Here is a 14,042-nt window from a genome sequence, read left to right as displayed (position 1 = left end):
CTGGGATTCCCAGGCGGTCTTCCATCCAAGTACTAACCAGGCCCTACTCTGCTTAGCTTCTGAGATCAGACGAGATCAGGCGGAGCCAGAGAGGTATGGCCGTAAGCAACTGTATGTCCTCTTCCTAATCTTTTAAAATGTGTCAAAGGTTTTGGAGTTTTGATAATGAAAAAGGAGTCACTTTCTAATGCCTTCTCGATTTCTTCCAGAGAGAGAAATGAAAAAGCTTACGGCACCTGGGATTCCCAGGCGGTCTTCCATCCAAGTACTAACCAGGCCCTACTCTGCTTAGCTTCTGAGATCAGACGAGATCAGGCGGAGCCAGAGAGGTATGGCCGTAAGCAACTGTATGTCCTCTTCCTAATCTTTTAAAACTTGTCAAAGGTTTTGTAGTTTTGACAATGAAATGGAGTCACTTTCTAAGGCCTTCTCTGTGTCTTTTACAGATAGAAATGAAAAAGCTTACGGCACCTGGGATTCCCAGGCGGTCTTCCATCCAAGTACTAACCAGGCCCTACTCTGCTTAGCTTCTGAGATCAGACGAGATCAGGCGGAGCCAGAGAGGTATGGCCGTAAGCAACTGTATGTCCTCTTCCTAATCTTTTAAAATGTGTCAAAGGTTTTGGAGTTTTGATAATGAAAAAGGAGTCACTTTCTAATGCCTTCTCGATTTCTTCCAGAGAGAGAAATGAAAAAGCTTACGGCACCTGGGATTCCCAGGGGGTCTTCCATCCAAGTACTAACCAGGCCCTACTCTGCTTAGCTTCTGAGATCAGACGAGATCAGGCGGAGCCAGAGAGGTATGGCCGTAAGCAACTGTATGTCCTCTTCCTAATCTTTTAAAATGTGTCAAAGGTTTTGGAGTTTTGATAATGAAAAAGGAGTCACTTTCTAATGCCTTCTCGATTTCTTCCAGAGAGAGAAATGAAAAAGCTTACGGCACCTGGGATTCCCAGGCGGTCTTCCATCCAAGTACTAACCAGGCCCTACTCTGCTTAGCTTCTGAGATCAGACGAGATCAGGCGGAGCCAGAGAGGTATGGCCGTAAGCAACTGTATGTCCTCTTCCTAATCTTTTAAAACTTGTCAAAGGTTTTGTAGTTTTGACAATGAAATGGAGTCACTTTCTAAGGCCTTCTCTGTGTCTTTTACAGATAGAAATGAAAAAGCTTACGGCACCTGGGATTCCCAGGCGGTCTTCCATCCAAGTACTAACCAGGCCCTACTCTGCTTAGCTTCTGAGATCAGACGAGATCAGGCGGAGCCAGAGAGGTATGGCCGTAAGCAACTGTATGCCCTCTTCCTAATCTTTTAAAATGTGTCAAAGGTTTTGGAGTTTTGATAATGAAAAAGGAGTCACTTTCTAATGCCTTCTCGATTTCTTCCAGAGAGAGAAATGAAAAAGCTTACGGCACCTGGGATTCCCAGGCGGTCTTCCATCCAAGTACTAACCAGGCCCTACTCTGCTTAGCTTCTGAGATCAGACGAGATCAGGCGGAGCCAGAGAGGTATGGCCGTAAGCAACTGTATGTCCTCTTCCTAATATTTTAAAATGTGTCAAAGGTTTTGGAGTTTTGATAATGAAAAAGGATTCACTTTCTAATGCCTTCTCAATTTCTTCCAGAGAGAGAAATGAAAAAGCTTACGGCACCTGGGATTCCCAGGCGGTCTTCCATCCAAGTACTAACCAGGCCCTACTCTGCTTAGCTTCTGAGATCAGACGAGATCAGGCAGAGCCAGAGAGGTATGGCCGTAAGCAACTGTATGTCCTCTACCTAATCTTTTAAAATGTGTCAAAGGTTTTGTAGTTTTGACAATTAAATGGAGTCACTTTCTAAGGCCTTCTCTGTGTCTTTTACAGATAGAATTGAAAAAGCTTACGGCACCTGGGATTCCCAGGCGGTCTTCCATCCAAGTACTAACCAGGCCCTACTCTGCTTAGCTTCTGAGATCAGACGAGATCAGGCGGAGCCAGAGAGGTATGGCCGTAAGCAACTGTATGTCCTCTTCCTAATCTTTTAAAATGTGTCAAAGGTTTTGGAGTTTTGATAATGAAAAAGGAGTCACTTTCTAATGCCTTCTCGATTTCTTCCAGAGAGAGAAATGAAAAAGCTTACGGCACCTGGGATTCCCAGGCGGTCTTCCATCCAAGTACTAACCAGGCCCTACTCTGCTTAGCTTCTGAGATCAGACGAGATCAGGCGGAGCCAGAGAGGTATGGCCGTAAGCAACTGTATGTCCTCTTCCTAATCTTTTAAAATGTGTCAAAGGTTTTGGAGTTTTGATAATGAAAAAGGAGTCACTTTCTAATGCCTTCTCGATTTCTTCCAGAGAGAGAAATGAAAAAGCTTACGGCACCTGGGATTCCCAGGCGGTCTTCCATCCAAGTACTAACCAGGCCCTACTCTGCTTAGCTTCTGAGATCAGACGAGATCAGGCGGAGCCAGAGAGGTATGGCCGTAAGCAACTGTATGTCCTCTACCTAATCTTTTAAAATGTGTCAAAGGTTTTGTAGTTTTGACAATTAAATGGAGTCACTTTCTAAGGCCTTCTCTGTGTCTTTTACAGATAGAATTGAAAAAGCTTACGGCACCTGGGATTCCCAGGCGGTCTTCCATCCAAGTACTAACCAGGCCCTACTCTGCTTAGCTTCTGAGATCAGACGAGATCAGGCGGAGCCAGAGAGGTATGGCCGTAAGCAACTGTATGTCCTCTTCCTAATCTTTTAAAATGTGTCAAAGGTTTTGGAGTTTTGATAATGAAAAAGGAGTCACTTTCTAATGCCTTCTCGATTTCTTCCAGAGAGAGAAATGAAAAAGCTTACGGCACCTGGGATTCCCAGGCGGTCTTCCATCCAAGTACTAACCAGGCCCTACTCTGCTTAGCTTCTGAGATCAGACGAGATCAGGCGGAGCCAGAGAGGTATGGCCGTAAGCAACTGTATGTCCTCTTCCTAATCTTTTAAAATGTGTCAAAGGTTTTGGAGTTTTGATAATGAAAAAGGAGTCACTTTCTAATGCCTTCTCGATTTCTTCCAGAGAGAGAAATGAAAAAGCTTACGGCACCTGGGATTCCCAGGCGGTCTTCCATCCAAGTACTAACCAGGCCCTACTCTGCTTAGCTTCTGAGATCAGACGAGATCAGGCGGAGCCAGAGAGGTATGGCCGTAAGCAACTGTATGTCCTCTTCCTAATCTTTTAAAATGTGTCAAAGGTTTTGGAGTTTTGATCATGAAAAAGGATTCACTTTCTAATGCCTTCTCAATTTCTTCCAGAGAGAGAAATGAAAAAGCTTACGGCACCTGGGATTCCCAGGCGGTCTTCCATCCAAGTACTAACCAGGCCCTACTCTGCTTAGCTTCTGAGATCAGACGAGATCAGGCGGAGCCAGAGAGGTATGGCCGTAAGCAACTGTATGTCCTCTACCTAATCTTTTAAAATGTGTCAAAGGTTTTGGAGTTTTGACAATTAAATGGAGTCACTTTCTAAGGCCTTCTCTGTGTCTTTTACAGATAGAATTGAAAAAGCTTACGGCACCTGGGATTCCCAGGCGGTCTTCCATCCAAGTACTAACCAGGCCCTACTCTGCTTAGCTTCTGAGATCAGACGAGATCAGGCGGAGCCAGAGAGGTATGGCCGTAAGCAACTGTATGTCCTCTACCTAATCTTTTAAAATGTGTCAAAGGTTTTGGAGTTTTGATAATGAAAAAGGAGTCACTTTCTAATGCCTTCTCGATTTCTTCCAGAGAGAGAAATGAAAAAGCTTACGGCACCTGGGATTCCCAGGCGGTCTTCCATCCAAGTACTAACCAGGCCCTACTCTGCTTAGCTTCTGAGATCAGACGAGATCAGGCGGAGCCAGAGAGGTATGGCCGTAAGCAACTGTATGTCCTCTTCCTAATCTTTTAAAATGTGTCAAAGGTTTTGGAGTTTTGATAATGAAAAAGGAGTCACTTTCTAATGCCTTCTCGATTTCTTCCAGAGAGAGAAATGAAAAAGCTTACGGCACCTGGGATTCCCAGGCGGTCTTCCATCCAAGTACTAACCAGGCCCTACTCTGCTTAGCTTCTGAGATCAGACGAGATCAGGCGGAGCCAGAGAGGTATGGCCGTAAGCAACTGTATGTCCTCTACCTAATCTTTTAAAATGTGTCAAAGGTTTTGTAGTTTTGACAATTAAATGGAGTCACTTTCTAAGGCCTTCTCTGTGTCTTTTACAGATAGAATTGAAAAAGCTTACGGCACCTGGGATTCCCAGGGGGTCTTCCATCCAAGTACTAACCAGGCCCTACTCTGCTTAGCTTCTGAGATCAGACGAGATCAGGCGGAGCCAGAGAGGTATGGCCGTAAGCAACTGTATGTCCTCTACCTAATCTTTTAAAATGTGTCAAAGGTTTTGGAGTTTTGATAATGAAAAAGGAGTCACTTTCTAATGCCTTCTCGATTTCTTCCAGAGAGAGAAATGAAAAAGCTTACGGCACCTGGGATTCCCAGGCGGTCTTCCATCCAAGTACTAACCAGGCCCTACTCTGCTTAGCTTCTGAGATCAGACGAGATCAGGCGGAGCCAGAGAGGTATGGCCGTAAGCAACTGTATGTCCTCTTCCTAATATTTTAAAATGTGTCAAAGGTTTTGGAGTTTCGATCATGAAAAAGGATTCACTTTCTAATGCCTTCTCAATTTCTTCCAGAGAGAGAAATGAAAAAGCTTACGGCACCTGGGATTCCCAGGCGGTCTTCCATCCAAGTACTAACCAGGCCCTACTCTGCTTAGCTTCTGAGATCAGATGAGATCAGGCGGAGCCAGAGAGGTATGGCCGTAAGCAACTGTATGTCCTCTACCTAATCTTTTAAAATGTGTCAAAGGTTTTGTAGTTTTGACAATTAAATGGAGTCACTTTCTAAGGCCTTCTCTGTGTCTTTTACAGATAGAATTGAAAAAGCTTACGGCACCTGGGATTCCCAGGCGGTCTTCCATCCAAGTACTAACCAGGCCCTACTCTGCTTAGCTTCTGAGATCAGACGAGATCAGGCGGAGCCAGAGAGGTATGGCCGTAAGCAACTGTATGTCCTCTTCCTAATCTTTTAAAATGTGTCAAAGGTTTTGGAGTTTTGATAATGAAAAAGGAGTCACTTTCTAATGCCTTCTCGATTTCTTCCAGAGAGAGAAATGAAAAAGCTTACGGCACCTGGGATTCCCAGGCAGTCTTCCATCCAAGTACTAACCAGGCCCTACTCTGCTTAGCTTCTGAGATCAGACGAGATCAGGCAGAGCCAGAGAGGTATGGCCGTAAGCAACTGTATGTCCTCTACCTAATCTTTTAAAATGTGTCAAAGGTTTTGTAGTTTTGACAATTAAATGGAGTCACTTTCTAAGGCCTTCTCTGTGTCTTTTACAGATAGAATTGAAAAAGCTTACGGCACCTGGGATTCCCAGGCGGTCTTCCATCCAAGTACTAACCAGGCCCTACTCTGCTTAGCTTCTGAGATCAGACGAGATCAGGCGGAGCCAGAGAGGTATGGCCGTAAGCAACTGTATGTCCTCTTCCTAATCTTTTAAAATGTGTCAAAGGTTTTGGAGTTTTGATAATGAAAAAGGAGTCACTTTCTAATGCCTTCTCGATTTCTTCCAGAGAGAGAAATGAAAAAGCTTACGGCACCTGGGATTCCCAGGCGGTCTTCCATCCAAGTACTAACCAGGCCCTACTCTGCTTAGCTTCTGAGATCAGACGAGATCAGGCGGAGCCAGAGAGGTATGGCCGTAAGCAACTGTATGTCCTCTTCCTAATCTTTTAAAATGTGTCAAAGGTTTTGGAGTTTTGATAATGAAAAAGGAGTCACTTTCTAATGCCTTCTCGATTTCTTCCAGAGAGAGAAATGAAAAAGCTTACGGCACCTGGGATTCCCAGGCGGTCTTCCATCCAAGTACTAACCAGGCCCTACTCTGCTTAGCTTCTGAGATCAGACGAGATCAGGCGGAGCCAGAGAGGTATGGCCGTAAGCAACTGTATGTCCTCTTCCTAATCTTTTAAAATGTGTCAAAGGTTTTGGAGTTTTGATAATGAAAAAGGAGTCACTTTCTAATGCCTTCTCGATTTCTTCCAGAGAGAGAAATGAAAAAGCTTACGGCACCTGGGATTCCCAGGCGGTCTTCCATCCAAGTACTAACCAGGCCCTACTCTGCTTAGCTTCTGAGATCAGACGAGATCAGGCGGAGCCAGAGAGGTATGGCCGTAAGCAACTGTATGTCCTCTTCCTAATCTTTTAAAATGTGTCAAAGGTTTTGGAGTTTTGATAATGAAAAAGGATTCACTTTCTAATGCCTTCTCAATTTCTTCCAGAGAGAGAAATGAAAAAGCTTACGGCACCTGGGATTCCCAGGCGGTCTTCCATCCAAGTACTAACCAGGCCCTACTCTGCTTAGCTTCTGAGATCAGACGAGATCAGGCGGAGCCAGAGAGGTATGGCCGTAAGCAACTGTATGTCCTCTACCTAATCTTTTAAAATGTGTCAAAGGTTTTGTAGTTTTGACAATTAAATGGAGTCACTTTCTAAGGCCTTCTCTGTGTCTTTTACAGATAGAATTGAAAAAGCTTACGGCACCTGGGATTCCCAGGCGGTCTTCCATCCAAGTACTAACCAGGCCCTACTCTGCTTAGCTTCTGAGATCAGACGAGATCAGGCGGAGCCAGAGAGGTATGGCCGTAAGCAACTGTATGTCCTCTACCTAATCTTTTAAAATGTGTCAAAGGTTTTGTAGTTTTGACAATTAAATGGAGTCACTTTCTAAGGCCTTCTCTGTGTCTTTTACAGATAGAATTGAAAAAGCTTACGGCACCTGGGATTCCCAGGCGGTCTTCCATCCAAGTACTAACCAGGCCCTACTCTGCTTAGCTTCTGAGATCAGACGAGATCAGGCGGAGCCAGAGAGGTATGGCCGTAAGCAACTGTATGTCCTCTACCTAATCTTTTAAAATGTGTCAAAGGTTTTGTAGTTTTGACAATGAAATGGAGTCACTTTCTAAGGCCTTCTCTGTGTCTTTTACAGATAGAAATGAAAAAGCTTACGGCACCTGGGATTCCCAGGCGGTCTTCCATCCAAGTACTAACCAGGCCCTACTCTGCTTAGCTTCTGAGATCAGACGAGATCAGGCGGAGCCAGAGAGGTATGGCCGTAAGCAACTGTATGTCCTCTTCCTAATCTTTTAAAATGTGTCAAAGGTTTTGGAGTTTTGATAATGAAAAAGGATTCACTTTCTAATGCCTTCTCAATTTCTTCCAGAGAGAGAAATGAAAAAGCTTACGGCACCTGGGATTCCCAGGCGGTCTTCCATCCAAGTACTAACCAGGCCCTACTCTGCTTAGCTTCTGAGATCAGACGAGATCAGGCGGAGCCAGAGAGGTATGGCCGTAAGCAACTGTATGTCCTCTACCTAATCTTTTAAAATGTGTCAAAGGTTTTGTAGTTTTGACAATTAAATGGAGTCACTTTCTAAGGCCTTCTCTGTGTCTTTTACAGATAGAATTGAAAAAGCTTACGGCACCTGGGATTCCCAGGCGGTCTTCCATCCAAGTACTAACCAGGCCCTACTCTGCTTAGCTTCTGAGATCAGACGAGATCAGGCGGAGCCAGAGAGGTATGGCCGTAAGCAACTGTATGTCCTCTACCTAATCTTTTAAAATGTGTCAAAGGTTTTGGAGTTTTGATAATGAAAAAGGAGTCACTTTCTAATGCCTTCTCGATTTCTTCCAGAGAGAGAAATGAAAAAGCTTACGGCACCTGGGATTCCCAGGCGGTCTTCCATCCAAGTACTAACCAGGCCCTACTCTGCTTAGCTTCTGAGATCAGACGAGATCAGGCGGAGCCAGAGAGGTATGGCCGTAAGCAACTGTATGTCCTCTACCTAATCTTTTAAAATGTGTCAAAGGTTTTGGAGTTTCGATCATGAAAAAGGAGTCACTTTCTAATGCCTTCTCGATTTCTTCCAGAGAGAGAAATGAAAAAGCTTACGGCACCTGGGATTCCCAGGCGGTCTTCCATCCAAGTACTAACCAGGCCCTACTCTGCTTAGCTTCTGAGATCAGACGAGATCAGGCGGAGCCAGAGAGGTATGGCCGTAAGCAACTGTATGTCCTCTTCCTAATATTTTAAAATGTGTCAAAGGTTTTGGAGTTTTGATCATGAAAAAGGATTCACTTTCTAATGCCTTCTCAATTTCTTCCAGAGAGAGAATTGAAAAAGCTTACGGCACCTGGGATTCCCAGGCGGTCTTCCATCCAAGTACTAACCAGGCCCTACTCTGCTTAGCTTCTGAGATCAGACGAGATCAGGCGGAGCCAGAGAGGTATGGCCGTAAGCAACTGTATGTCCTCTTCCTAATCTTTTAAAATGTGTCAAAGGTTTTGGAGTTTTGATAATGAAAAAGGAGTCACTTTCTAATGCCTTCTCGATTTCTTCCAGAGAGAGAAATGAAAAAGCTTACGGCACCTGGGATTCCCAGGCGGTCTTCCATCCAAGTACTAACCAGGCCCTACTCTGCTTAGCTTCTGAGATCAGACGAGATCAGGCGGAGCCAGAGAGGTATGGCCGTAAGCAACTGTATGTCCTCTTTCTAATCTTTTAAAACTTGTCAAAGGTTTTGTAGTTTTGACAATGAAATGGAGTCACTTTCTAAGGCCTTCTCTGTGTCTTTTACAGATAGAAATGAAAAAGCTTACGGCACCTGGGATTCCCAGGCGGTCTTCCATCCAAGTACTAACCAGGCCCTACTCTGCTTAGCTTCTGAGATCAGACGAGATCAGGCGGAGCCAGAGAGGTATGGCCGTAAGCAACTGTATGTCCTCTTCCTAATCTTTTAAAATGTGTCAAAGGTTTTGGAGTTTTGATAATGAAAAAGGAGTCACTTTCTAATGCCTTCTCGATTTCTTCCAGAGAGAGAAATGAAAAAGCTTACGGCACCTGGGATTCCCAGGCGGTCTTCCATCCAAGTACTAACCAGGCCCTACTCTGCTTAGCTTCTGAGATCAGACGAGATCAGGCAGAGCCAGAGAGGTATGGCCGTAAGCAACTGTATGTCCTCTACCTAATCTTTTAAAATGTGTCAAAGGTTTTGTAGTTTTGACAATTAAATGGAGTCACTTTCTAAGGCCTTCTCTGTGTCTTTTACAGATAGAATTGAAAAAGCTTACGGCACCTGGGATTCCCAGGCGGTCTTCCATCCAAGTACTAACCAGGCCCTACTCTGCTTAGCTTCTGAGATCAGACGAGATCAGGCAGAGCCAGAGAGGTATGGCCGTAAGCAACTGTATGTCCTCTACCTAATCTTTTAAAATGTGTCAAAGGTTTTGTAGTTTTGACAATTAAATGGAGTCACTTTCTAAGGCCTTCTCTGTGTCTTTTACAGATAGAATTGAAAAAGCTTACGGCACCTGGGATTCCCAGGCGGTCTTCCATCCAAGTACTAACCAGGCCCTACTCTGCTTAGCTTCTGAGATCAGACGAGATCAGGCGGAGCCAGAGAGGTATGGCCGTAAGCAACTGTATGTCCTCTTCCTAATCTTTTAAAATGTGTCAAAGGTTTTGGAGTTTTGATAATGAAAAAGGATTCACTTTCTAATGCCTTCTCAATTTCTTCCAGAGAGAGAAATGAAAAAGCTTACGGCACCTGGGATTCCCAGGCGGTCTTCCATCCAAGTACTAACCAGGCCCTACTCTGCTTAGCTTCTGAGATCAGACGAGATCAGGCGGAGCCAGAGAGGTATGGCCGTAAGCAACTGTATGTCCTCTACCTAATCTTTTAAAATGTGTCAAAGGTTTTGTAGTTTTGACAATTAAATGGAGTCACTTTCTAAGGCCTTCTCTGTGTCTTTTACAGATAGAATTGAAAAAGCTTACGGCACCTGGGATTCCCAGGCGGTCTTCCATCCAAGTACTAACCAGGCCCTACTCTGCTTAGCTTCTGAGATCAGACGAGATCAGGCGGAGCCAGAGAGGTATGGCCGTAAGCAACTGTATGTCCTCTACCTAATCTTTTAAAATGTGTCAAAGGTTTTGGAGTTTTGATAATGAAAAAGGAGTCACTTTCTAATGCCTTCTCGATTTCTTCCAGAGAGAGAAATGAAAAAGCTTACGGCACCTGGGATTCCCAGGCGGTCTTCCATCCAAGTACTAACCAGGCCCTACTCTGCTTAGCTTCTGAGATCAGACGAGATCAGGCGGAGCCAGAGAGGTACGGCCGTAAGCAACTGTATGTCCTCTTCCTAATATTTTAAAATGTGTCAAAGGTTTTGGAGTTTCGATCATGAAAAAGGATTCACTTTCTAATGCCTTCTCAATTTCTTCCAGAGAGAGAAATGAAAAAGCTTACGGCACCTGGGATTCCCAGGCGGTCTTCCATCCAAGTACTAACCAGGCCCTACTCTGCTTAGCTTCTGAGATCAGATGAGATCAGGCGGAGCCAGAGAGGTATGGCCGTAAGCAACTGTATGTCCTCTACCTAATCTTTTAAAATGTGTCAAAGGTTTTGTAGTTTTGACAATTAAATGGAGTCACTTTCTAAGGCCTTCTCTGTGTCTTTTACAGATAGAATTGAAAAAGCTTACGGCACCTGGGATTCCCAGGCGGTCTTCCATCCAAGTACTAACCAGGCCCTACTCTGCTTAGCTTCTGAGATCAGACGAGATCAGGCGGAGCCAGAGAGGTATGGCCGTAAGCAACTGCATGTCCTCTACCTAATCTTTTAAAATGTGTCAAAGGTTTTGTAGTTTTGACAATTAAATGGAGTCACTTTCTAAGGCCTTCTCTGTGTCTTTTACAGATAGAATTGAAAAAGCTTACGGCACCTGGGATTCCCAGGCGGTCTTCCATCCAAGTAATAACCAGGCCCTACTCTGCTTAGCTTCTGAGATCAGACGAGATCAGGCGGAGCCAGAGAGGTATGGCCGTAAGCAACTGTATGTCCTCTTCCTAATCTTTTAAAATGTGTCAAAGGTTTTGGAGTTTTGATAATGAAAAAGGAGTCACTTTCTAATGCCTTCTCGATTTCTTCCAGAGAGAGAAATGAAAAAGCTTACGGCACCTGGGATTCCCAGGCGGTCTTCCATCCAAGTACTAACCAGGCCCTACTCTGCTTAGCTTCTGAGATCAGACGAGATCAGGCGGAGCCAGAGAGGTATGGCCGTAAGCAACTGTATGTCCTCTTCCTAATCTTTTAAAATGTGTCAAAGGTTTTGGAGTTTTGATAATGAAAAAGGAGTCACTTTCTAATGCCTTCTCGATTTCTTCCAGAGAGAGAAATGAAAAAGCTTACGGCACCTGGGATTCCCAGGCGGTCTTCCATCCAAGTACTAACCAGGCCCTACTCTGCTTAGCTTCTGAGATCAGACGAGATCAGGCGGAGCCAGAGAGGTATGGCCGTAAGCAACTGTATGTCCTCTTCCTAATCTTTTAAAATGTGTCAAAGGTTTTGGAGTTTTGATAATGAAAAAGGATTCACTTTCTAATGCCTTCTCAATTTCTTCCAGAGAGAGAAATGAAAAAGCTTACGGCACCTGGGATTCCCAGGCGGTCTTCCATCCAAGTACTAACCAGGCCCTACTCTGCTTAGCTTCTGAGATCAGACGAGATCAGGCGGAGCCAGAGAGGTATGGCCGTAAGCAACTGTATGTCCTCTACCTAATCTTTTAAAATGTGTCAAAGGTTTTGTAGTTTTGACAATTAAATGGAGTCACTTTCTAAGGCCTTCTCTGTGTCTTTTACAGATAGAATTGAAAAAGCTTACGGCACCTGGGATTCCCAGGCGGTCTTCCATCCAAGTACTAACCAGGCCCTACTCTGCTTAGCTTCTGAGATCAGACGAGATCAGGCGGAGCCAGAGAGGTATGGCCGTAAGCAACTGTATGTCCTCTACCTAATCTTTTAAAATGTGTCAAAGGTTTTGGAGTTTTGATAATGAAAAAGGAGTCACTTTCTAATGCCTTCTCGATTTCTTCCAGAGAGAGAAATGAAAAAGCTTACGGCACCTGGGATTCCCAGGCGGTCTTCCATCCAAGTACTAACCAGGCCCTACTCTGCTTAGCTTCTGAGATCAGACGAGATCAGGCGGAGCCAGAGAGGTATGGCCGTAAGCAACTGTATGTCCTCTTCCTAATATTTTAAAATGTGTCAAAGGTTTTGGAGTTTCGATCATGAAAAAGGATTCACTTTCTAATGCCTTCTCAATTTCTTCCAGAGAGAGAAATGAAAAAGCTTACGGCACCTGGGATTCCCAGGCGGTCTTCCATCCAAGTACTAACCAGGCCCTACTCTGCTTAGCTTCTGAGATCAGATGAGATCAGGCGGAGCCAGAGAGGTATGGCCGTAAGCAACTGTATGTCCTCTACCTAATCTTTTAAAATGTGTCAAAGGTTTTGTAGTTTTGACAATTAAATGGAGTCACTTTCTAAGGCCTTCTCTGTGTCTTTTACAGATAGAATTGAAAAAGCTTACGGCACCTGGGATTCCCAGGCGGTCTTCCATCCAAGTACTAACCAGGCCCTACTCTGCTTAGCTTCTGAGATCAGACGAGATCAGGCGGAGCCAGAGAGGTATGGCCGTAAGCAACTGCATGTCCTCTACCTAATCTTTTAAAATGTGTCAAAGGTTTTGTAGTTTTGACAATTAAATGGAGTCACTTTCTAAGGCCTTCTCTGTGTCTTTTACAGATAGAATTGAAAAAGCTTACGGCACCTGGGATTCCCAGGCGGTCTTCCATCCAAGTAATAACCAGGCCCTACTCTGCTTAGCTTCTGAGATCAGACGAGATCAGGCGGAGCCAGAGAGGTATGGCCGTAAGCAACTGTATGTCCTCTTCCTAATCTTTTAAAATGTGTCAAAGGTTTTGGAGTTTTGATAATGAAAAAGGAGTCACTTTCTAATGCCTTCTCGATTTCTTCCAGAGAGAGAAATGAAAAAGCTTACGGCACCTGGGATTCCCAGGCGGTCTTCCATCCAAGTACTAACCAGGCCCTACTCTGCTTAGCTTCTGAGATCAGACGAGATCAGGCGGAGCCAGAGAGGTATGGCCGTAAGCAACTGTATGTCCTCTTCCTAATCTTTTAAAATGTGTCAAAGGTTTTGGAGTTTTGATAATGAAAAAGGAGTCACTTTCTAATGCCTTCTCGATTTCTTCCAGAGAGAGAAATGAAAAAGCTTACGGCACCTGGGATTCCCAGGCGGTCTTCCATCCAAGTACTAACCAGGCCCTACTCTGCTTAGCTTCTGAGATCAGACGAGATCAGGCGGAGCCAGAGAGGTATGGCCGTAAGCAACTGTATGTCCTCTTCCTAATCTTTTAAAATGTGTCAAAGGTTTTGGAGTTTTGATAATGAAAAAGGATTCACTTTCTAATGCCTTCTCAATTTCTTCCAGAGAGAGAAATGAAAAAGCTTACGGCACCTGGGATTCCCAGGCGGTCTTCCATCCAAGTACTAACCAGGCCCTACTCTGCTTAGCTTCTGAGATCAGACGAGATCAGGCGGAGCCAGAGAGGTATGGCCGTAAGCAACTGTATGTCCTCTACCTAATCTTTTAAAATGTGTCAAAGGTTTTGTAGTTTTGACAATTAAATGGAGTCACTTTCTAAGGCCTTCTCTGTGTCTTTTACAGATAGAATTGAAAAAGCTTACGGCACCTGGGATTCCCAGGCGGTCTTCCATCCAAGTACTAACCAGGCCCTACTCTGCTTAGCTTCTGAGATCAGACGAGATCAGGCGGAGCCAGAGAGGTATGGCCGTAAGCAACTGTATGTCCTCTACCTAATCTTTTAAAATGTGTCAAAGGTTTTGTAGTTTTGACAATTAAATGGAGTCACTTTCTAAGGCCTTCTCTGTGTCTTTTACAGATAGAATTGAAAAAGCTTACGGCACCTGGGATTCCCAGGCGGTCTTCCATCCAAGTACTAACCTGGCCCTACTCTGCTTAGCTTCTGAGATCAGACGAGATCAGGCGGAGCCAGAGAGGTATGGCCGTAAGCAACTGTATGTCCTCTTCCTAATATTTTAAAATGT

General features: G+C 44.6%; 60 non-coding genes across 60 annotated transcripts in view; all 60 read right to left on the bottom strand.

Moving 5' to 3' along the window:
- The window catches only part of LOC144402989 (5S ribosomal RNA), a 119-nt gene extending 12 nt beyond the window's left edge, over positions 1-107 (bottom strand). The window contains exon 1 of the ribosomal RNA XR_013464926.1: positions 1-107. This exon is cut by the window's left edge and continues 12 nt beyond it. This is a non-coding gene — a ribosomal RNA (5S ribosomal RNA).
- A 117-nt stretch (positions 108-224) lies between these two features.
- LOC144402987 (5S ribosomal RNA) lies at positions 225-343 on the bottom strand. The gene has a single exon (XR_013464924.1). It is a non-coding gene; the product is annotated as a 5S ribosomal RNA (ribosomal RNA).
- Positions 344-459: 116 nt separating this feature from the next.
- Positions 460-578, bottom strand: LOC144402986 (5S ribosomal RNA). Its single transcript, XR_013464923.1, has one exon. It is a non-coding gene; the product is annotated as a 5S ribosomal RNA (ribosomal RNA).
- Positions 579-695: 117 nt separating this feature from the next.
- Positions 696-814, bottom strand: LOC144404967 (5S ribosomal RNA). Its single transcript, XR_013466909.1, has one exon. It is a non-coding gene; the product is annotated as a 5S ribosomal RNA (ribosomal RNA).
- A 117-nt stretch (positions 815-931) lies between these two features.
- On the bottom strand, positions 932-1,050 carry LOC144402985 (5S ribosomal RNA). The gene has a single exon (XR_013464922.1). It is a non-coding gene; the product is annotated as a 5S ribosomal RNA (ribosomal RNA).
- A 116-nt stretch (positions 1,051-1,166) lies between these two features.
- On the bottom strand, positions 1,167-1,285 carry LOC144402984 (5S ribosomal RNA). Its single transcript, XR_013464921.1, has one exon. It is a non-coding gene; the product is annotated as a 5S ribosomal RNA (ribosomal RNA).
- Positions 1,286-1,402: 117 nt separating this feature from the next.
- LOC144402983 (5S ribosomal RNA) lies at positions 1,403-1,521 on the bottom strand. The gene has a single exon (XR_013464920.1). It is a non-coding gene; the product is annotated as a 5S ribosomal RNA (ribosomal RNA).
- Positions 1,522-1,638: 117 nt separating this feature from the next.
- Positions 1,639-1,757, bottom strand: LOC144397340 (5S ribosomal RNA). The gene has a single exon (XR_013459486.1). It is a non-coding gene; the product is annotated as a 5S ribosomal RNA (ribosomal RNA).
- A 116-nt stretch (positions 1,758-1,873) lies between these two features.
- On the bottom strand, positions 1,874-1,992 carry LOC144402982 (5S ribosomal RNA). Its single transcript, XR_013464919.1, has one exon. It is a non-coding gene; the product is annotated as a 5S ribosomal RNA (ribosomal RNA).
- A 117-nt stretch (positions 1,993-2,109) lies between these two features.
- LOC144402981 (5S ribosomal RNA) lies at positions 2,110-2,228 on the bottom strand. Its single transcript, XR_013464918.1, has one exon. It is a non-coding gene; the product is annotated as a 5S ribosomal RNA (ribosomal RNA).
- Positions 2,229-2,345: 117 nt separating this feature from the next.
- Positions 2,346-2,464, bottom strand: LOC144402980 (5S ribosomal RNA). The gene has a single exon (XR_013464917.1). It is a non-coding gene; the product is annotated as a 5S ribosomal RNA (ribosomal RNA).
- A 116-nt stretch (positions 2,465-2,580) lies between these two features.
- Positions 2,581-2,699, bottom strand: LOC144402979 (5S ribosomal RNA). Its single transcript, XR_013464916.1, has one exon. It is a non-coding gene; the product is annotated as a 5S ribosomal RNA (ribosomal RNA).
- Positions 2,700-2,816: 117 nt separating this feature from the next.
- LOC144402978 (5S ribosomal RNA) lies at positions 2,817-2,935 on the bottom strand. The gene has a single exon (XR_013464915.1). It is a non-coding gene; the product is annotated as a 5S ribosomal RNA (ribosomal RNA).
- Positions 2,936-3,052: 117 nt separating this feature from the next.
- LOC144402976 (5S ribosomal RNA) lies at positions 3,053-3,171 on the bottom strand. The gene has a single exon (XR_013464913.1). It is a non-coding gene; the product is annotated as a 5S ribosomal RNA (ribosomal RNA).
- Positions 3,172-3,288: 117 nt separating this feature from the next.
- LOC144402975 (5S ribosomal RNA) lies at positions 3,289-3,407 on the bottom strand. The gene has a single exon (XR_013464911.1). It is a non-coding gene; the product is annotated as a 5S ribosomal RNA (ribosomal RNA).
- Positions 3,408-3,523: 116 nt separating this feature from the next.
- On the bottom strand, positions 3,524-3,642 carry LOC144402974 (5S ribosomal RNA). The gene has a single exon (XR_013464910.1). It is a non-coding gene; the product is annotated as a 5S ribosomal RNA (ribosomal RNA).
- A 117-nt stretch (positions 3,643-3,759) lies between these two features.
- Positions 3,760-3,878, bottom strand: LOC144402973 (5S ribosomal RNA). Its single transcript, XR_013464909.1, has one exon. It is a non-coding gene; the product is annotated as a 5S ribosomal RNA (ribosomal RNA).
- A 117-nt stretch (positions 3,879-3,995) lies between these two features.
- LOC144402972 (5S ribosomal RNA) lies at positions 3,996-4,114 on the bottom strand. The gene has a single exon (XR_013464908.1). It is a non-coding gene; the product is annotated as a 5S ribosomal RNA (ribosomal RNA).
- Positions 4,115-4,230: 116 nt separating this feature from the next.
- LOC144404966 (5S ribosomal RNA) lies at positions 4,231-4,349 on the bottom strand. Its single transcript, XR_013466908.1, has one exon. It is a non-coding gene; the product is annotated as a 5S ribosomal RNA (ribosomal RNA).
- Positions 4,350-4,466: 117 nt separating this feature from the next.
- Positions 4,467-4,585, bottom strand: LOC144402971 (5S ribosomal RNA). Its single transcript, XR_013464907.1, has one exon. It is a non-coding gene; the product is annotated as a 5S ribosomal RNA (ribosomal RNA).
- A 117-nt stretch (positions 4,586-4,702) lies between these two features.
- Positions 4,703-4,821, bottom strand: LOC144403027 (5S ribosomal RNA). The gene has a single exon (XR_013464964.1). It is a non-coding gene; the product is annotated as a 5S ribosomal RNA (ribosomal RNA).
- Positions 4,822-4,937: 116 nt separating this feature from the next.
- Positions 4,938-5,056, bottom strand: LOC144402970 (5S ribosomal RNA). The gene has a single exon (XR_013464906.1). It is a non-coding gene; the product is annotated as a 5S ribosomal RNA (ribosomal RNA).
- Positions 5,057-5,173: 117 nt separating this feature from the next.
- Positions 5,174-5,292, bottom strand: LOC144398996 (5S ribosomal RNA). The gene has a single exon (XR_013461141.1). It is a non-coding gene; the product is annotated as a 5S ribosomal RNA (ribosomal RNA).
- A 116-nt stretch (positions 5,293-5,408) lies between these two features.
- Positions 5,409-5,527, bottom strand: LOC144402969 (5S ribosomal RNA). The gene has a single exon (XR_013464905.1). It is a non-coding gene; the product is annotated as a 5S ribosomal RNA (ribosomal RNA).
- Positions 5,528-5,644: 117 nt separating this feature from the next.
- LOC144402968 (5S ribosomal RNA) lies at positions 5,645-5,763 on the bottom strand. Its single transcript, XR_013464904.1, has one exon. It is a non-coding gene; the product is annotated as a 5S ribosomal RNA (ribosomal RNA).
- Positions 5,764-5,880: 117 nt separating this feature from the next.
- On the bottom strand, positions 5,881-5,999 carry LOC144402967 (5S ribosomal RNA). Its single transcript, XR_013464903.1, has one exon. It is a non-coding gene; the product is annotated as a 5S ribosomal RNA (ribosomal RNA).
- A 117-nt stretch (positions 6,000-6,116) lies between these two features.
- Positions 6,117-6,235, bottom strand: LOC144402965 (5S ribosomal RNA). Its single transcript, XR_013464901.1, has one exon. It is a non-coding gene; the product is annotated as a 5S ribosomal RNA (ribosomal RNA).
- A 117-nt stretch (positions 6,236-6,352) lies between these two features.
- Positions 6,353-6,471, bottom strand: LOC144402964 (5S ribosomal RNA). Its single transcript, XR_013464900.1, has one exon. It is a non-coding gene; the product is annotated as a 5S ribosomal RNA (ribosomal RNA).
- A 116-nt stretch (positions 6,472-6,587) lies between these two features.
- LOC144402963 (5S ribosomal RNA) lies at positions 6,588-6,706 on the bottom strand. The gene has a single exon (XR_013464899.1). It is a non-coding gene; the product is annotated as a 5S ribosomal RNA (ribosomal RNA).
- Positions 6,707-6,822: 116 nt separating this feature from the next.
- LOC144402962 (5S ribosomal RNA) lies at positions 6,823-6,941 on the bottom strand. The gene has a single exon (XR_013464898.1). It is a non-coding gene; the product is annotated as a 5S ribosomal RNA (ribosomal RNA).
- Positions 6,942-7,057: 116 nt separating this feature from the next.
- LOC144402961 (5S ribosomal RNA) lies at positions 7,058-7,176 on the bottom strand. Its single transcript, XR_013464897.1, has one exon. It is a non-coding gene; the product is annotated as a 5S ribosomal RNA (ribosomal RNA).
- A 117-nt stretch (positions 7,177-7,293) lies between these two features.
- Positions 7,294-7,412, bottom strand: LOC144402960 (5S ribosomal RNA). The gene has a single exon (XR_013464896.1). It is a non-coding gene; the product is annotated as a 5S ribosomal RNA (ribosomal RNA).
- A 116-nt stretch (positions 7,413-7,528) lies between these two features.
- On the bottom strand, positions 7,529-7,647 carry LOC144402959 (5S ribosomal RNA). The gene has a single exon (XR_013464895.1). It is a non-coding gene; the product is annotated as a 5S ribosomal RNA (ribosomal RNA).
- Positions 7,648-7,764: 117 nt separating this feature from the next.
- On the bottom strand, positions 7,765-7,883 carry LOC144402958 (5S ribosomal RNA). Its single transcript, XR_013464894.1, has one exon. It is a non-coding gene; the product is annotated as a 5S ribosomal RNA (ribosomal RNA).
- Positions 7,884-8,000: 117 nt separating this feature from the next.
- Positions 8,001-8,119, bottom strand: LOC144402957 (5S ribosomal RNA). Its single transcript, XR_013464893.1, has one exon. It is a non-coding gene; the product is annotated as a 5S ribosomal RNA (ribosomal RNA).
- Positions 8,120-8,236: 117 nt separating this feature from the next.
- On the bottom strand, positions 8,237-8,355 carry LOC144402956 (5S ribosomal RNA). Its single transcript, XR_013464892.1, has one exon. It is a non-coding gene; the product is annotated as a 5S ribosomal RNA (ribosomal RNA).
- Positions 8,356-8,472: 117 nt separating this feature from the next.
- LOC144402954 (5S ribosomal RNA) lies at positions 8,473-8,591 on the bottom strand. Its single transcript, XR_013464890.1, has one exon. It is a non-coding gene; the product is annotated as a 5S ribosomal RNA (ribosomal RNA).
- Positions 8,592-8,707: 116 nt separating this feature from the next.
- Positions 8,708-8,826, bottom strand: LOC144402953 (5S ribosomal RNA). The gene has a single exon (XR_013464889.1). It is a non-coding gene; the product is annotated as a 5S ribosomal RNA (ribosomal RNA).
- A 117-nt stretch (positions 8,827-8,943) lies between these two features.
- On the bottom strand, positions 8,944-9,062 carry LOC144397339 (5S ribosomal RNA). The gene has a single exon (XR_013459485.1). It is a non-coding gene; the product is annotated as a 5S ribosomal RNA (ribosomal RNA).
- A 116-nt stretch (positions 9,063-9,178) lies between these two features.
- Positions 9,179-9,297, bottom strand: LOC144397338 (5S ribosomal RNA). The gene has a single exon (XR_013459484.1). It is a non-coding gene; the product is annotated as a 5S ribosomal RNA (ribosomal RNA).
- A 116-nt stretch (positions 9,298-9,413) lies between these two features.
- On the bottom strand, positions 9,414-9,532 carry LOC144402952 (5S ribosomal RNA). Its single transcript, XR_013464888.1, has one exon. It is a non-coding gene; the product is annotated as a 5S ribosomal RNA (ribosomal RNA).
- A 117-nt stretch (positions 9,533-9,649) lies between these two features.
- LOC144402951 (5S ribosomal RNA) lies at positions 9,650-9,768 on the bottom strand. The gene has a single exon (XR_013464887.1). It is a non-coding gene; the product is annotated as a 5S ribosomal RNA (ribosomal RNA).
- Positions 9,769-9,884: 116 nt separating this feature from the next.
- Positions 9,885-10,003, bottom strand: LOC144402950 (5S ribosomal RNA). Its single transcript, XR_013464886.1, has one exon. It is a non-coding gene; the product is annotated as a 5S ribosomal RNA (ribosomal RNA).
- A 117-nt stretch (positions 10,004-10,120) lies between these two features.
- Positions 10,121-10,239, bottom strand: LOC144398163 (5S ribosomal RNA). The gene has a single exon (XR_013460310.1). It is a non-coding gene; the product is annotated as a 5S ribosomal RNA (ribosomal RNA).
- A 117-nt stretch (positions 10,240-10,356) lies between these two features.
- On the bottom strand, positions 10,357-10,475 carry LOC144402916 (5S ribosomal RNA). Its single transcript, XR_013464852.1, has one exon. It is a non-coding gene; the product is annotated as a 5S ribosomal RNA (ribosomal RNA).
- A 116-nt stretch (positions 10,476-10,591) lies between these two features.
- LOC144402949 (5S ribosomal RNA) lies at positions 10,592-10,710 on the bottom strand. Its single transcript, XR_013464885.1, has one exon. It is a non-coding gene; the product is annotated as a 5S ribosomal RNA (ribosomal RNA).
- Positions 10,711-10,826: 116 nt separating this feature from the next.
- On the bottom strand, positions 10,827-10,945 carry LOC144398805 (5S ribosomal RNA). Its single transcript, XR_013460952.1, has one exon. It is a non-coding gene; the product is annotated as a 5S ribosomal RNA (ribosomal RNA).
- A 117-nt stretch (positions 10,946-11,062) lies between these two features.
- LOC144402948 (5S ribosomal RNA) lies at positions 11,063-11,181 on the bottom strand. The gene has a single exon (XR_013464884.1). It is a non-coding gene; the product is annotated as a 5S ribosomal RNA (ribosomal RNA).
- Positions 11,182-11,298: 117 nt separating this feature from the next.
- On the bottom strand, positions 11,299-11,417 carry LOC144402947 (5S ribosomal RNA). The gene has a single exon (XR_013464883.1). It is a non-coding gene; the product is annotated as a 5S ribosomal RNA (ribosomal RNA).
- A 117-nt stretch (positions 11,418-11,534) lies between these two features.
- On the bottom strand, positions 11,535-11,653 carry LOC144402946 (5S ribosomal RNA). The gene has a single exon (XR_013464882.1). It is a non-coding gene; the product is annotated as a 5S ribosomal RNA (ribosomal RNA).
- Positions 11,654-11,769: 116 nt separating this feature from the next.
- On the bottom strand, positions 11,770-11,888 carry LOC144402945 (5S ribosomal RNA). Its single transcript, XR_013464881.1, has one exon. It is a non-coding gene; the product is annotated as a 5S ribosomal RNA (ribosomal RNA).
- Positions 11,889-12,005: 117 nt separating this feature from the next.
- On the bottom strand, positions 12,006-12,124 carry LOC144402943 (5S ribosomal RNA). Its single transcript, XR_013464879.1, has one exon. It is a non-coding gene; the product is annotated as a 5S ribosomal RNA (ribosomal RNA).
- A 117-nt stretch (positions 12,125-12,241) lies between these two features.
- On the bottom strand, positions 12,242-12,360 carry LOC144402805 (5S ribosomal RNA). The gene has a single exon (XR_013464741.1). It is a non-coding gene; the product is annotated as a 5S ribosomal RNA (ribosomal RNA).
- Positions 12,361-12,476: 116 nt separating this feature from the next.
- On the bottom strand, positions 12,477-12,595 carry LOC144402942 (5S ribosomal RNA). Its single transcript, XR_013464878.1, has one exon. It is a non-coding gene; the product is annotated as a 5S ribosomal RNA (ribosomal RNA).
- A 116-nt stretch (positions 12,596-12,711) lies between these two features.
- Positions 12,712-12,830, bottom strand: LOC144398804 (5S ribosomal RNA). Its single transcript, XR_013460951.1, has one exon. It is a non-coding gene; the product is annotated as a 5S ribosomal RNA (ribosomal RNA).
- A 117-nt stretch (positions 12,831-12,947) lies between these two features.
- Positions 12,948-13,066, bottom strand: LOC144402941 (5S ribosomal RNA). The gene has a single exon (XR_013464877.1). It is a non-coding gene; the product is annotated as a 5S ribosomal RNA (ribosomal RNA).
- Positions 13,067-13,183: 117 nt separating this feature from the next.
- On the bottom strand, positions 13,184-13,302 carry LOC144402940 (5S ribosomal RNA). Its single transcript, XR_013464876.1, has one exon. It is a non-coding gene; the product is annotated as a 5S ribosomal RNA (ribosomal RNA).
- Positions 13,303-13,419: 117 nt separating this feature from the next.
- Positions 13,420-13,538, bottom strand: LOC144402939 (5S ribosomal RNA). Its single transcript, XR_013464875.1, has one exon. It is a non-coding gene; the product is annotated as a 5S ribosomal RNA (ribosomal RNA).
- A 116-nt stretch (positions 13,539-13,654) lies between these two features.
- On the bottom strand, positions 13,655-13,773 carry LOC144402938 (5S ribosomal RNA). Its single transcript, XR_013464874.1, has one exon. It is a non-coding gene; the product is annotated as a 5S ribosomal RNA (ribosomal RNA).
- Positions 13,774-13,889: 116 nt separating this feature from the next.
- On the bottom strand, positions 13,890-14,008 carry LOC144396270 (5S ribosomal RNA). The gene has a single exon (XR_013458416.1). It is a non-coding gene; the product is annotated as a 5S ribosomal RNA (ribosomal RNA).
- Positions 14,009-14,042: the final 34 nt, after the last annotated feature.

The sequence above is a fragment of the Gasterosteus aculeatus genome, chromosome 2 (genome assembly GCF_964276395.1).
Source record: "Gasterosteus aculeatus chromosome 2, fGasAcu3.hap1.1, whole genome shotgun sequence".
Classification (NCBI taxonomy): domain Eukaryota; kingdom Metazoa; phylum Chordata; class Actinopteri; order Perciformes; family Gasterosteidae; genus Gasterosteus; species Gasterosteus aculeatus.
This window is presented reverse-complemented; position numbering and strand designations above follow the sequence as displayed.